The 14016-nt window shown below is 47.0% G+C and overlaps 1 pseudogene; it reads left to right on the top strand.

The window, feature by feature from the left end:
• The first annotated feature begins 2059 nt into the window (after positions 1-2059).
• Positions 2060-14016, top strand: part of LOC124035396 — a 64636-nt pseudogene continuing 52679 nt past the window's right edge.

Raw genomic sequence — 14016 nt, forward strand, 5'->3', positions numbered from 1 at the left:
TAAACCTGAGCACACAGCCATGCAATCTCCATAGACAAACATTGGCAATAGAATGGCCTTACTGAAGAGCTCAGTGAATTTCAATGTGGATGCCATCTTTCCAACAAGTCAGGTCGTCAAATTTGGAAATGTCTAGGAGCATTAACAGCTCAGCTGGGAAGTGGTAGGCCACACAAGCTCACAGAACAGCACTGCCAAATGCTGAAGCGCATACAAATCATCTGGCCTTGGTTGCAACACTCAATACCGAGTTCCAAACTGCCTCTGGAAGCAACATCAGCACAAAAACTGGAGCTTCATGAAATGGGTGTCCATGGCAGAGCAGCCACACACAAGCCTAAAATCACCATGCGCAATGCCAAGAGTCAGCTGGAGTGGTATAAAGCTCGCCGCTATTGGACTCTGGAGCAGTGGAAACATGTTCTCTGGAGTGATGAATCATGCTTCACATCTGGCAGCCGGACAGACTAATCTGGGTTTGGCGGATGCGAGGAGAATGCTACCTGTCCCAATACATAGTGCCAACTGTAAAGTCTGGTGGAAGAGGAATAATGGTCTGGGGCTGTTTTTCATGGTTCAGGCTAGGCCTCTTAGTTCCAGTGAAGGGAAAACTTAATGCTACAGAAAACAGTGACATTCTAGACAATTCTGTTCTTCCAACTTTTTGGCAACAGTTTGGGAAAGGCCATTTCCTGTTCCAGCATGACAAATTCCCCATGCACAAAGCGAGGTCCATACAGAAATGGTTTGTTGATCTGTGTGGAAGAACTTGACTGGCCTGCACAGAGTCCTGACCTTAACCACATTGAACACCTTTGGTATGAATTGTAACGCTGACTATGAGGAATCTCTAATCGCCCAACATCAGTGCCCAACCTCACTTATGCTCTTGTGGCTGAATGGAAGCAAGTCCCTGCAGCAATGTTCCAACAACTGACCGCCCTCTTCCGCTAGAGGGGGCAACATGATGGCTCAACCAGCAGTAGATCAGTGAAGGACGCTATTGGGAACATGTCAATCTTGCTCCACGGAGGACCGTGTGTCTGCGAGTTTTTGCTCCTCCTTTGTACTCGATTGATTAAGGTCACTGATTAGTAAGGAACTCCCCTCACCTGGTTGTCTAGGTCTGAAAAAACAAAAAACAAAAACAAACAGCAAAAACCCTAGGTGGAATGAGGTGGAATGAGTTTGACACATCATTTCCATAGGGGGATACACAGTATTCTGAGCTCCAAGATGAAAATATAATTTTCAAAGGAAACATAATGCAATTGATCAGTCGTGTTTATGATTTCCTTGGAGTTTGGGGCTCCTCACAGTGCATAATGCACACAGGTCCCGTTATGCATTGGTGCTCTGCGCAGTAACCATGCGAACGAGATTATACAGTAGGCTAAAGTGTCTCTGTAGGCATAATATATACAAGCAATGTTATTTAATATGGTGTTACAATCGTAATATTAGCCTTTATTGCGTGTCGGGATGCTTATTTGACATCCGGTTAAATGTGTCAATTCGATTTTCCTCAACTATCCCACTTTATTTACAATTGCACACCATACGTATTTTAATTTTAACAGGCAATCCAACTAATTTAATGTCATAGTTTCCCCATCACCTACCATCCCCTGGGCTACTACTGAAAGGCATTCTCTCAAGTCCACCCACTAAACTGTATCGGAGAGGGAGGTTCTTCAGCAAAGTTTGGCTTGTTAGGGAAAGTTCCTAACTGTCAGGGCTGTCGAAGGGGCCTTGATGGAAGAAAGGAGGACATCGTCTTGTCAGCAAAAAACACTTACAGTTTGCAATTCTTGGAACGCAAAAGACGCGTGTGAAAATCACTGAGGAAGGATACAACGTCGTACAGAAGTTAATTAAGTTTATATCGCCGGCGTCACGCTTTCTATGTCTAAAGTACATGGTTCTAGCGGGATATAAGTGTTTCACTACAAAATGGAAAGTATTTGAAATGACAGTCGGTACAGTGAGGATAAAGCATAATAACATATTGTCTTTCTTTACCTTCCAACAAGATGATTTACTTACACTGCAGACTTGCACAACCTTTCTCTCCAATTTACTTTTTGGTTGCAGCGGGGATCTTGGCGATGTTTAACAACAGTAAAACATTTGGATTTGAACAAGAGACGGGTAAGCCAGCCTCTTAAAATCAATGAATCATGACATATAAAGTTACTTTTATTGTAAATAGTTTTATGCAATAGTTCAGCTATGCTGGCATTTTAAAATGTCAGTAACAAGGGGACCTCTGCAGACTATTGGCAACTGCTCAGCTCCACATAGACTCAACTCACACACACATAGCCTAGCGATGTGACTGATCTCCGCAGCCTCAACTCACACACACATAGCCTAGCGATGTGACTGATCTACGCAGCCTCAACTCACACACACATAGCCTAGCGATGTGACTGATCTCCGCAGCCTCAACTCACACACACATAGCCTAGCGATGTGACTGATCTCCGCAGCCTCAACTCACACACACATAGCCTAGCGATGTGACTAATCTCCGCAGCCTCAACTCACACACATAGCCTAGCGATGTGACTAATCTCCGCAGCCTCAACTCACACACACACAGCCTAGCGATGTGACTGATCTCCGCAGCCTCAACTCACACACACACAGCCTAGCGATGTGACTGATCTCCGCAGCCTCAACTCACACACACAGACTAGCGATGTGACTGATCTCCGCAGCCTCAACTCACACACACATAGCCTAGCGATGTGACTGATCTACGCAGCCTCAACTCACACACACAGACTAGCGATGTGACTGATCTCCGCAGCCTCAACTCACACACACACATAGCCTAGCGATGTGACTAATCTCCGCAGCCTCAACTCACACACACAGACTAGCGATGTGACTGATCTCCGCAGCCTCAACTCACACACACACATAGCCTAGCGATGTGACTAATCTCCGCAGCCTCAACTCACACACATAGCCTAGCGATGTGACTGATCTACGCAGCCTCAACTCACACACATAGCCTAGCGATGTGACTGATCTCAACACACAGCCTCACTCACACACACACATAGCCTAGCGATGTGACTAATCTCCGCAGCCTCAACTCACACACACATAGCCTAGCGATGTGACTGATCTACGCAGCCTCAACTCACACACACATAGCCTAGCGATGTGACTGATCTACGCAGCCTCAACTCACACACATAGCCTAGCGATGTGACTGATCTACGCAGCCTCAACTCACACACATAGCCTAGCGATGTGACTAATCTCCGCAGCCTCAACTCACACACACATAGCCTAGCGATGTGACTGATCTACGCAGCCTCAACTCACACACACATAGCCTAGCGATGTGACTGATCTACGCAGCCTCAACTCACACACATAGCCTAGCGATGTGACTGATCTACGCAGCCTCAACTCACACACATAGCCTAGCGATGTGACTGATCTCCGCAGCCTCAACTCACACACACACAGACTAGTGATGTGACTGATCTACGCAGCCTCAACTCACACACACATAGCCTAGCGATGTGACTAATCTACGCACCCTTTACACACACAGACTAGTGATGTGACTGATCTCCGCAGCCTCAACTCACACACACATAGCCTAGCGATGTGACTAATCTACGCACCCTTTACACACACAGACTAGTGATGTGACTGATCTACGCAGCCTCAACTCACACACACATAGCCTAGCGATGTGACTGATCTCCGCAGCCTCAACTCACACACACATAGCCTAGCGATGTGACTAATCTCCGCAGCCTCAACTCACACACACACACAGACTAGCGATGTGACTGATCTCCGCAGCCTCAACTCACACACACATAGCCTAGCGATGTGACTAATCTACGCACCCTTTACACACACAGACTAGTGATGTGACTGATCTACGCAGCCTCAACTCATGCAAACATAGCCTAGCGATGTAACTGATCTACGCAGCCTTTACACAAACAGCCTAGTGATGACTGATCTATGCAAGCAGTTCACTTGGGAAATATTTACACTTATAAAGGTTATGTTTTCCCATTTTATGCATTGAATGAGGTGCCGAAATCCCATGAGCACATGACTCAAAACAGACGTGATGTTCCCAGGCTATACCTATTTCCAGCTTGTATGAGAACAGCTACAGTATTTCAGGGTTTTTTCCCCCACCAGAGAGATGCATAATTGAGCCGCCTCTAACGCTTCAGGCCATGCTTAGAATTCTAGTAGCCTAGCTGTAGTTTGCTACCCTAAACTTTACTTGGGTCATGCCTGAATATGTCATATAAACACGCTCATGCTTACCTACTGTGTCTGTACCTCACAGTGATAGTCACATTCATTCCACTAGTCAATTTAAACTGCCCTGCAAATAACATGATTGAATGGCATCAGGATTAATTGTGTTGAGTTCTTTAAAGTATTGGCTCCCGTTAGTCCAATAACTCATGCTGTGTTGGGATCAGTGGAGGCTGCTGAGGGGAGGACGCCTCATAATAATGGCTGGGACGGAGCGAATGGAATGGCACCAAACTATGTATTTGATGTATTTAGTACCATTCCACCTAATCCATTCCAGTCATTACCACAAGCCGTCCTCCCCTATTAAGGTGCCACCAACCTCCTGTGTTTAGGATACTAGATACAGTAGTTAACCTAAAGTTGGCCTCTGAGCTGAAGTGTCTTGGTGTGAGAAAAAAGGGGGGTTGATTTAAAAAAAAAGAATACCAGTACTACACTTACTTTTGAACAAATATTCCAGTTGCGCATCTCTCTCTTTCTCTCCCCTCTTCTCTCTCTCCTTCCCCCCTTCTCTCTCTCCTTCACCCCTTCTCTCTCTCCTTCACCCCTTCTCTCTCTCTCCTTCACCCCTTCTCTCTCTCCTTCACCCCTTCTCTCTCTCCTTCACCCCTTCTCTCTCTCCTTCACCCCTTCTCTCTCTCCTTCACCCCTTCTCTCTCTCCTTCACCCCTTCTCTCTCTCCTTCACCCCTTCTCTCTCTCCTTCACCCCTTCTCTCTCTCCTTCCCCCTTCTCTCTCTCCTTCACCCCTTCTCTCTCTCCTTCACCCCTTCTCTCTCTCCTTCACCCCTTCTCTCTCTCCTTCACCCCTTCTCTCTCTCCTTCACCCCTTCTCTCTCTCCTTCCCCCCTTCTCTCTCTCCTTCACCCCTTCTCTCTCTCCTTCACCCCTTTCCCCTTGGTCTCCCTGTGTTCTGTATCAGCTTTAGTGAACAAGGGAAAGGCCTTCCATAAGCAGTCTAGATACACCCTTGGGCTGTTTGACACTCTACCATCCATACAAATCAACCTTAATGGGTGCTCTGGGGAGCCAAGGCTAAGTGTAATGGGTTTGCGAGGCGATGGACTGACACAGGGGAGATAGCTTGGTACTGCAGCAGTGGCATTTGGGATGGCACTTGACACTACTGGTGGGCACTGTCATCTATCAAAGGATTCAACAGTCTCAGGGTTGGCATAACACATTCCCTGTGAGAGCGACTCTTATTAACACCCCAAATCAAAGAAAAAAAACAATCACTACCCTTCACCTCCTATATACCTCCACCGCATCTCACCCATTCAAAGCAGCTCCCTGTTTACTCCTGTGAGACAGACTGGTCTGACTTTTGAAGTGAAATCTGTTCTGAATTACTCTTTGAATTTTAGGCAGAAATAAAGATGGCTTACAGATCTTTCTGTTAGGTCTGTGTTTTATAGAGTGTTTTATAGAGCACCACTAGCATACTACTAGGGCACCACTAGCATACTACTAGGGCACCACTAGCATACTACTAGGGCACATCTAGCATACTACTAGGGCACATCTAGCATACTACTAGGGCACATCTAGCATACTACTAGGGCACATCTAGCATACTGCTAGGGCACCACTAGCATATGATTAAAGTGCTGTGAGGTGCATGCTGCTATTAAAATTCATACCGTTCTTTGAACGGTGCTTGTGTGCGCGTGTACGTTTCTGTCTGCGTGTAAGTGAGGGCCTTAAGCCTCATTCGCTCATTGAAGGTGGCACAGCGGGCCAGCACGCCGCCGATCACCGTGATGATGCCCCCCTGCCAGGATCCGGGTGTAGGCAGACATAGCGTAGGAGAGTACAGCAGACTGATCGACACTCCAGTCAGCTTCTATAGTAACCCGAAGCCCTAGTTAGTTAGCGCCCGTTGTGAGACCTCATCCATGACTCCACATGACTATTGCCTGCCATTGGTGGATACTGGGTCACATGCTCATCCTCAAGTAAAAAAGACAGACATACTGTAGTCATATTCAACCCCTGTTTAAATGATGGATAGTGTGTGTTTCTTGTGCAGATGGAACTGTTTACAACCTCACAGTCAATTAGTTGACAGCATGTTTTTATTTTCTCTCCCAACCAGAGAGCTTTCTACAGGGGCTTCCGCAGTACGAGGTCGTTCACCCCTACCGAGTGGACGCCAAAGGTCACTTCCTGTCCAACTTTGTGTCCCACCGCGTCAGCCGGGTACAGCGGAGGGAAACCCAGGGGGAACCAGGAAACCCTACACGGGTGTTCTACCAGTTGCAGCACGGTGGCCACAATCTGCACTTCAACCTCACCCTCAACCCACACCTGCTGGCTCCTGGCTTCCTGACTGAGCGAAGGTACGGTGGCATGGAGGGGGCCAAAATACGCAGCCATGGCCCTTCGCTGTGCCACTTTATCGGGGACGTGTGGGACCAGGCAACCATCAAGGGGAGGGCGGCTATAAGCACTTGTGACGGCCTGGTGAGTGCGAGAGAGGGAGATAGACCGTCACTGCTGACCTACTGAGACCGTCACTGCTGACCTACTGAGACCGTCACTGCTGACCTACTGAGACCGTCACTGCTGACCTACTGAGACCGTCACTGCTGACCTACTGAGACTGTCACTGCTGACCTACTGAGACTGTCACTGCTGACCTACTGAGACCGTCACTGCTGACCTACTGAGACCGTCACTGCTGACCTACTGAGACCGTCACTGCTGACCTACTGAGACCGTCACTGCTGACCTACTGAGACCGTCACTGCTGACCTACTGAGACCGTCACTGCTGACCTACTGAGACCGTCACTGCTGACCTACTGAGACCGTCACTGCTGACCTACTGGAGACCGTCACTGCTGACCTACTGAGACCGTCACTGCTGACCTACTGAGACCGTCACTGCTGACCTACTGAGACCGTCACTGCTGACCTACTGAGACCGTCACTGCTGACCTACTGAGACCGTCACTGCTGACCTACTGAGACCGTCACTGCTGACCTACTGAGACCGTCACTGCTGACCTACTGAGACCGTCACTGCTGACCTACTGAGACCGTCACTGCTGACCTACTGAGACCGTCACTGCTGACCTACTGAGACCGTCACTGCTGACCTACTGAGACCGTCACTGCTAACTGCTAACCTACTGAGACCGTCACTGCTGACCTACTGAGACCGTCACTGCTGACCTACTGAGACCGTCACTGCTGACCTACTGAGACCGTCACTGCTGACCTACTGAGACCGTCACTGCTGACCTACTGAGACCGTCACTGCTGACCTACTGAGACCGTCACTGCTGACCTACTGAGACCGTCACTGCTGACCTACTGAGACCGTCACTGCTGACCTACTGAGACCGTCACTGCTGACCTACTGAGACCGTCACTGCTGACCTACTGAGACCGTCACTGCTGACCTACTGAGACCGTCACTGCTGACCTACTGAGACCGTCACTGCTGACCTACTGAGACCGTCACTGCTGACCTACTGAGACCATCACTGCTAACTGCTGACCTACTGAGACCGTCACTGCTGACCTACTGAGACCGTCACTGCTGACCTACTGAGACCGTCACTGCTGACCTACTGAGACCGTCACTGCTGACCTACTGAGACCGTCACTGCTGACCTATTGAGACCGTCACTGCTGACCTACAGAGACCGTCACTGCTAACTGCTAACCTACTGAGACCGTCACTGCTGACCTACTGAGACCGTCACTGCTAACTGCTGACCTACTGAGACCGTCACTGCTGACTGCTAACCTACTGAGACCGTCACTGCTAACCTACTGAGACCGTCACTGCTGACCTACTGAGACCGTCACTGCTGACCTACTGAGACCGTCACTGCTAACTGCTGACCTACTGAGACCGTCACTGCTGACTGCTAACCTACTGAGACCGTCACTGCTAACCTACTGAGACCGTCACTGCTGACCTACTGAGACCGTCACTGCTGACCTACTGAGACCGTCACTGCTGACCTACTGAGACCGTCACTGCTGACCTACTGAGACCGTCACTGCTAACTGCTAACCTACTGAGACCGTCACTGCTGACCTACTGAGACCGTCACTGCTGACCTACTGAGACCGTCACTGCTGACCTACTGAGACCGTCACTGCTGACCTACTGAGACCGTCACTGCTGACCTACTGAGACTGTCACTGCTGACCTACTGAGACTGTCACTGCTGACCTACTGAGACTGTCACTGCTGACCGTCACTGCTGACCTACTGAGACCGTCACTGCTAACTGCTGACCTACTGAGACCGTCACTGCTGACTGCTGACCTACTGAGACCGTCACTGCTAACCTACTGAGACCGTCACTGCTGACCTACTGAGACCGTCACTGCTGACCTACTGAGACCGTCACTGCTGACCTACTGAGACCGTCACTGCTGACCTACTGAGACCGTCACTGCTAACTGCTAACCTACTGAGATATCTTTTTACTTTCACATCCTAAAGGGTCATGCAAAACATTTAACTTCTAGAACTTCTCTGTTCCTAGGATAACAAGTCAAAGTAGAAATACAATTGATCAAAAACATAATGTTGATCGATGCCAATGACTGGTCCTATCCAGTTTCTGTTTTCCAATTTGGTTCTGTGCATGAGACTGGATAAAAGTGTTTGCTAAATTGCATATATTATTATCATTATACAAAACCAAAGAAGATTTATTACATTTTTAGGTGAAATTGTAAATGACGATTCATTAGAGGTGTATTTAATTCCTCTAGCTCTGATAAAAATATGCTAATGCTTTGCAATAAGCAGTAAGTACTACTGTATAATGTTGTATGCCACACTGGCTTCAACTTAGTTTCAATCTTTAAACACACGTCTGAACAGATGATGTTTAAGTATTATATTTTATAGTTGTCTCTGAATTCATTACGTGCTGTTGGCCTCATTCCTGCTCTGTTAGTGTAGTTCTATTATTAGATTGTACCATCCATGAAAAACAGTGACTGGTTGGTGAAGGGACCTGTGAGCTGTGCTTGAGAGGATGTGTTTGACATCACAAGTGTTAGAGCAGCTTTCATCTAAAATCAGGCTGGATGTCATCGATGACATGTGGGTGTGAAAGACATCATCATGCTTCCATGAACAGAACAAGTGATGGAGCCTGTGTTGTGTTTACGCATGATCAATTTACCTCTCATTGTCTTACCTATCCACTAGAGTAGGTCACTCAAACTGAATTATAAAGCATGTGTTCACTGTCACATCTGTGAACGCTGTCCACATACCACCTCTCCTCTGTGACCGCTGTCCACATTCTACCTCTCCTCTTTGTTCACTGTCACATCCCATCTATCCTCTGTGATTGCTGTCCACATCCCATCTATCCTCTGTGATTGCTGTCCACATCCCATCTCTACTTTGTGACTGCTGTCCATGTCCCATCTCTACTCTGTGATTGCTGTCCACATCCCATCTCTACTTTGTGACTGCTGTCCATGTCCCATCTCTACTCTGTGATTGCTGTCCATGTCCCATCTCTCCTCTGTGATTGCTGTCCACGTCCCATCTCTACTCTGTGATTGCTGTCCACGTCCCATCTATCCTCTGTGATTGCTGTCCACGTCCCATCTATACTCTGTGATTGCTGTCCACGTCCCATCTCTACTCTGTGATTGCTGTCCACGTCCCATCTATCCTCTGTGATTGCTGTCCACGTCCCATCTCTACTTTGTGACTGCTGTCCATGTCCCATCTCTCGTCTGTGACTGCTGTCCACGTCCCATCTCTCCTCTGTGATTGCTGTCCACGTCCCATCTCTCCTCTGTGACTGCTGTCCATGTCCCATCTCTCCTCTGTGACTGCTGTCCATGTCCCATCTCTCCTCTGTGATTGCTGTCCACATCCCATCTCTACTCTGTGATTGCTGTCCACTTCCCATCTCTACTCTGTGACTGCTGTCCACGTCCCATCTCTCCTCTGTGATTGCTGTCCACGTCCCATCTCTCCTCTGTGATTGCTGTCCACGTCCCATCTCTCCTCTGTGATTGCTGTCCATGTCCCATCTCTCGTCGGTGACTGCTGTCCACGTCCCTTCTCTCCTCTGTGATTGCTGTCCACGTCCCATCTCTACTCTGTGATTGCTGTCCACGTCCCATCTCTACTCTGTGATTGCTGTCCACGTCCCATCTCTCGTCTGTGATTGCTGTCCACGTCCCATCTCTCCTCTGTGATTGCTGTCCACGTCCCATCTCTACTCTGTGATTGCTGTCCACGTCCCATCTCTCCTCTGTGACTGCTGTCCACATCCCACAATATCATACTGTTCCATTATTACTGTATTCCTTTCTCCCTACAAGCCCTGTCAACAACATCATACTGTTCATTATTACTGTATTCCTTTCTCCCTACAAGCCCTATCCAACAATATCATACTGTTCCATTATTACTGTATTCCTTTCTCCCTACAAGCCCTATCAACAACATCATACTGTTCCATTATTACTGTATTCCTTTCTCCCTACAAGCCCTGTCAACAACATCATACTGTTCCATTATTACTGTATTCCTTTCTCCCTTTCTAATAATATATCTCTCAATTTCTGCCTTTTTTCCATTTGTTCTAGAAATTCAAACATTTGCATGCAAACCTAAACATTTGTGATAAGTTTAAGTGACTGTAAATGCTTGTTTTCCCACAATAAGGGACTTTTGGCCAATGGGGGAAACTTTCCCAGAGTATCATCTTAAATGTCCATGTTCTTGAACAGTCAACTTCTCGTTGAATCCAAGGTGTATATACTGTATAGTGAATCTGTCCTTTTAAACTCTTTTAACCTGGGGGAGGGGGACTTACTGGACTGGAAATGTTGTTTCTTTAAAATGATAGCAATTGGATATATTGAGGAGAGATCGACGGGCTCCAGACCCACAGCGTATCATTTGGCACAATGCCACATCTCGTTCTAAGTTCCACAGCTACGGCTGAGCCAGAAGCCCAGAGGCCAGACTACTGGGTTAAAGACTGTCTTAAGTCTAAATCATTGTTGCGGAGCATTCGCGATTTAGCCATTATAGTTATGACTCAATTTCAGTCGGTGCGTTTTCTCTCATATGTCCTTGTTTTGCTCCCAAAGGGAAGGGAAAATAATCACATGATAAATCCCAAGATAACTTGTGTTTATGTAATACTGTAACCTAATGGCACATTTTCATGAAGCTGATTGCATTTATTTCTCTCTGAAGCAATTTTGACCCATCTCTCACCCAGTAGAATGTGCTAACTGTGTTCTTCCCATATTAAAGCAGTTGTGATCCCATGTTCTCCCAGTAGACTGTGCTAACTGTGTTCTTCCCATATTAAAGCAGTTGTGATCCCATGTTCTCCCAGTAGAATGTGCTAACTGTGTTCTTCCCATATCAAATCAGTTGTGATCCCTTGTTCTCCCAGTAGACTGTGCTAACTGTGTTCTTCCCATATCAAAGCAGTTGTGATCCCTTGTTCTACCAGTAGACTGTGCTAACTGTGTTCTTCCCATATTAAAGCAGTTGTGATCCCATGTTCTCCCAGTAGAATGTGCTAACTGTCTTCTTCCCATATTTAAAGCAGTTGTGATCCCATATCAAGAATGTGCTAACTGTCTTCTTCCCAGTTGTGATCCCATGTTCTCCCAGTAGACTGTGCTAACTGTGTTCTTCCCATATCAAAGCAGTTGTGATCCCTTGTTCTCCCAGTAGACTGTGCTAACTGTGTTCTTCCTATATCAAAGCAGTTGTGATCCTTGTTCTCCCAGTAGACTGTTTAACTGTGTTCTTCCCATATCAAGCAGTTGCTTGATCCATTGTTCTCCCAGTAGAATGTGCTGTGTTCTTCCCATATCAAAGCAGTTGTGATCCATTGTTCTCCAGTAGAATGTGCTGTGTTCTTCCATATCAAAGCAGTTGTGAGCCCTTGTTCTCTCCCAGTAGAATGTTGCTAACTGTGTTCCTTCCCATATCAAGTAGTTGTGATCCCTTGTTCTCCCAGTAGACTGTGCTAACTGTGTTCTTCCATATCAAAGCAGTTGTGATCCATTGTTCTCCCAGTAGAATGTGCTGTGTTCTTCCCATATCAAAGCAGTTGTGATCCATTGTTCTCCCAGTAGAATGTGCTAACTGTGTTCTTCCCCATATCAAAGCAGTTGTGATCCCTCCCAGTTCTCTTCCATATCAAAGCAGTTGTGATCATTGTTCTCCCAGAATGTGCTGTGTTCTTCCCATATCAAAGCAGTTGTGATCCTTGTTCTCCCAGTAGAATGCTAACTGTGTTCTTCCCATATCAAAGCAGTTGTGATCCCTTGTTCTCCCAGTAGAATGTGCTGTGTTCTTCCCATATCAAAGCAGTTGTGATCCCTTGTTCTCCCAGCAGAATGTGCTAACTGTGTTCTTCCCATATCAAAGCAGATGTGATCCCTTGTTCTCCCAGTAGAATGTGCTAACTGTGTTCTTCCCATATCAAAGCAGTTGTGATCCCTTGTTCTCCCAGTAGAATGTGCTAACTGTGTTCTTCCCATATCAAAGCAGATGTGATCCCTTGTTCTCCCAGTAGAATGTGCTGTTTCTTCCCATATCTATGTTTTTCTCATAACAAAAGCAATACTGACCTACCTACCTCCCTCTGTAGACTGGGCTGTTCAAGCTGTCCCAGGAGGAGTTCTTTATCCGGCCATTGGAGCGGTCCAGTGATGAGTTGACGGCACCACAAGTCCACATTATTTACAAGCGCCACACCTCCCCCACCCAAAGCCAGTTGGTACAGCCCATCTCTGGAGACCATACCACCAACGGTACCTGTGGGGTTAAAGGTGAAGCCTCCCGTCTTGACCTGGCATCACACACTCCATTATAGAGGCCTTCGAGGATGTGACTGTTCCAATACTTTAAAGATGCACCTTTCCTTCCCTTCCTTGAACTAATCACCAATTTCACAAGGTCGGATTGGACAAAACAAAGATCCCACTTCTGACAACAACTGATTTTACATGTCAGATCCAACCAGACCCATCCAGATGGTGCCAGATCAGTCATGCTTTATGGAAGGGAGGATGCATTTTCTAAGTATTGAAACAGGGCCGATCCACTGAGAGATCCCTATCCCAACCTGGATCTATCACACAAACACATACACGTACAGTACACACACACACTGAATTCCACTCTCTAGAGGTGGAGGAAGACGGCCTAGGAACAGTTGGGCTGGTAATGGGGCCTGTTTGAAATACCAGGAGCCTTAATTAAGCCCTGAAACACATTGCCGGATGAAAAATCCGAGAGGCAGTATTATGCAAGAGAGACATGTAAATATTCCATTAGGAATTCATTGCAGGCCCCGGGACTTGAACTATTTTGAAAATAACTCTTTCGAACTCACTTGAACGTGCACTTCACTGGAGTCTTGGTTGACTTCACCCACAGGGAATAGGTCAAGAGAATTGTTGGAATATCCTGCAGATGGCTGGGGATGCTAGAGAGAACCAGGGAAGATCATCTGGTTTACCAGGCATTTTAGGAGGGAAATAAAACCTCTTCCACCAGACTGTAAACTGTCTCAAGCATGCATAAAATCCCCACATCCTCTCTCACAGGGTTAAGCGTGCGTAACGCTCACTTGAATTCCCTCAAGACATTTAGAAAGACTGAATTGTCTCTGTTGTATGTTTCTTTATAGAGTACATGTTATATTCAACACAAT

The sequence above is a fragment of the Oncorhynchus gorbuscha genome, linkage group LG05 (genome assembly GCF_021184085.1).
Source record: "Oncorhynchus gorbuscha isolate QuinsamMale2020 ecotype Even-year linkage group LG05, OgorEven_v1.0, whole genome shotgun sequence".
In the NCBI taxonomy this organism is placed as follows: Eukaryota; Metazoa; Chordata; class Actinopteri; order Salmoniformes; family Salmonidae; genus Oncorhynchus; species Oncorhynchus gorbuscha.